The sequence below is a fragment of the Montipora foliosa genome, chromosome 9 (genome assembly GCF_036669935.1).
Source record: "Montipora foliosa isolate CH-2021 chromosome 9, ASM3666993v2, whole genome shotgun sequence".
Lineage (NCBI taxonomy): Eukaryota > Metazoa > Cnidaria > Anthozoa > Scleractinia > Acroporidae > Montipora > Montipora foliosa.
Genome location: NC_090877.1, coordinates 24,395,616 through 24,399,033, shown reverse-complemented (window position 1 = coordinate 24,399,033; position 3,418 = coordinate 24,395,616).

Sequence of the window (3,418 nt, the reverse complement as noted above, 5' to 3'; positions counted from 1 at the left end):
AAAGTGTACCACAAAGGAACTCACAAGAGATGAATTTTTGAGCTAAGCAACCTTCCAGCGAAACAATTTTTCAGCGAAACCATAGTCAGTGTTTTGTTGTAGGGCTTAGGGTTACGAAATGGTATGAAATGGGTGATGATGACGTAAAGTAGGAAATGCCCAAAGATGTGAAGTCACAACGCAGAGGTCATCAGTAATTCATAAAGCTCTGTTTAGCAACTTGCGCGACCGGTATCATAAGAAACTGCGATTGTGCGATAAGTTACGTGGCCTAAAAAGCGTGCGTTTGGTATTTTCTCGTGGGGCTTTATATTTTTTAATCGAAATTGCTTGATTTGAATCGGTTAACGCTCTCAGTTTCTTTGAATCATTTTTTTATAAATCGTGTCTTAGAATCCTGTCTTAGAATCGTTTCTTAGAATCATTTAGTGATTTGAAAACCATTGTCATTTAGACAGCGTTGAAACTCATCAAGATTCAGATCATCTCATCCATCGACGTTACTTAAGCAGTAACGAAAGCGTTGAAACTATAGGGAAGATATCGTTGATGTCACCTATTGTCATTAATGTGCCAAACAGAGCCTCATTGGCTGTCGAAACAAAGGGTCTTTTGTTCCTGTGGTTGGCACATTTGAATAACAAAAGCAATGTTTGTAAACAGATATCTTACCTATTGGTACCTTCGAATACCGAAAACAGTTATTGGGCTTTTACGCTCTTATTTGGAAGGAAAGACCGTTTCCAATGAATTCCGACGCATTTTGTATCAGTTTCCGCAGCCGGTTTGTCTTAAAAATTCAATTGCTTCGGCAAAGCGTGTTATGACTTTCCTTCCCTTTGCGTGATTTTCAAGCGTTAACAAATAGATCTTTCCACGGTTTGTGACGCCATCTCCATTGGATAGCAAACACGGATAAAGTTATAGTAACTGTTTGTTGCCGACTCATTTGCTTACGAATGACTTGCTTCTCTTTTTCAATTCACCTGTAATAAGTCCGTATGAACTAGTGTAACCTATTTTGTTTCCCTATTCGTCTGATTAGCTTCGAAGCAACACTTAGTTCACACTTACTGCGACCTAAGAACAATGTCGATTCTTACATGTAAGAGCAAAGAGGATAAATGTTTACTCGCTCCGTATCCTCCCTTTTCTCAACAGACTGGATAGCGCCTCGTCTGAGAGCCATGTTCCAACGTAAGTGAAATTTATTCTTAGTAGTAGACGTAGCATGCGCTGTTGATCTTAATGCAAGATAAAAGCAGTAAACCTAACTGCATTCTAACCCTAACCCGTTGTCACTTTACTCGCCATCTGCTTGCCTTTAAAGTCGTTATCACTTGCTGTCGCTTTTGCGTGAGATATCATAGGCAGACCACGTTGAAAATTCGGCGAGTTTCGTTTTAATCGGGGTCTTATATGGCAATTAGCCACGTGCTTGTGCTTGTCACTGAAGTTAAAGAATCTGACCCACCCACTTTACATTTCGCGCCTTTGTTGTTGCTGTTATCCGGGAATTTGGAGTTTCTACTTTCATAAATGGGCAAGTATCGCTCGAAACAAAATTGAACAAAATTTGTCAGGGAAAGAACGAATGTTTCAAAGATCCTCGGGGAAGAATATTCTGTGAAATTAAATGGATTTCGAGCAGAAAACCTCCAGACTACCTTGCTATTTCGAGCGCTTTTCTATGAACTGTGGAGATGCATTTGTAGTAAATTCAAGAGGGAAAGACGGTTTACACGCGTGGTACCTGGTTGTTTGAACGTTTAACGTTAACAGGACCTCTATAACCAAGCAAACTATATTTATTTGATACCCAAGCAGTTGGAAATGGAAACAGCAAGGCGAAATAGTTAAATTCGCTTGTTGATTGGTACTTCGTAAATAATGCGAGTGGTTAGCGATAAGCAGTACCGAGTGAAGTAAATGAAAACATTCGTCAGCGAGCGCAATGTAATACTCAGTTGTAGTAGCACAAGATGAAATGCTATTATTCTACGTTCCTAAAATTTACAACGGGCTTACTGATCTTATCTTGCATTAAGGCTACATTGACAATCCGGTCGAATTTCGTTTTACTCAGGGTGTTATATGGTAATCAGCCACGTGCTTGTGATTGTCACTGAAGTTAAGGCCGGGGCTACTACAAGGATGAATTACCGCATAGAATACTCCGTTTTGTTGACTTTTGAGACTAAAGATCAAAGATTATTGTTTTGCGGGCGTGACCCTAAGTGAAAGGTCAAGTTTCAAGGTTTGCTAGTTTTAAGTGATTGGCTAGGAGGCGGGAAAGCAGTAGAGACGCTGAGGTAGAAACTCGCCGAAATCCACACAGTTAGGCCCAAAAAGTAGACATACAGCGAGGAATACAGCATCACATAAAGCTCACTTTCCAGTTTCGTTTAAAGTAAAACAATAGTGATTTCGGCCTTTAAAAACAACCCGATTTCCTTCCCATACAGAGCGTTATAATTCAGGACGTTGTAACATAACACCTCATCATCACCGTTAGGCAAAGACAACTTACATCTGCCGCTTTCTCATTTTAAGCTTGGGCTCCTGTGGGCAAACTGCCATCACCTAATTTGCCTTACGGTATCATTTTTAATAGTACAAAGCAACCTCGCTTGTTATGCTGTGCTTAGTGTTGACATAAGTATTTTTATTTGAGTTCATTTGTTCGTATAAACACGGTGAATGTTGGCAGCGATTGATCGATCAACGCATACCACTTGGACGCTTCCAGGAGTCTCGTTCTCACGTATTTGCCAAGCGGGCATAGTTGTTCATCTTAATTTCGTCTCCCTTGACTTATTATTTATTCATTTGTTTATCTATTTTTATTTTTTATTTATTTTCTTTTTTACAAAAACAGGCCTACGACAACAGCAAACAGAGTCAGACTCAGAGCCTGTTGGTTAGTATATAGTGTTATAAGGTATATAGTGTAAGGCATAAATTCAAATATCAGGGTGTTTATATTAATCTTTTTAAATTTTCAGATAATCGCTTTAAAGTAGGGGTGCCAAAGAAGTGACATGGAGTAGAAGTTGCACTTCGTAGGTGCAGCTTGTGAAACTAACTGTATTTAGAGGTTTTGTTGCTTGCTTCCTCTTCTGCTGGTAGATTTGATTACATTTTTATTTATTTACTTTAAAAAACAGGCCTACCACGAGAGGAAACAGAGTCAGACTCAGAGCCTGTTGGTAAGTATATTATTATTATTATTATTATTATTATTATTATTATTATTATTATTATTATTATTATTATTATTATTATTATTATTATTATCTATGCCAAGACAATGACGTGGATAAGAGGAAAAGTTTCTTTCTCTATTTTAAGGTCAGCGCTACTCTGCCTCAGAGGCTCCAGATCAAATAGGAGGCGAACCAATAATGTTAAAGACATT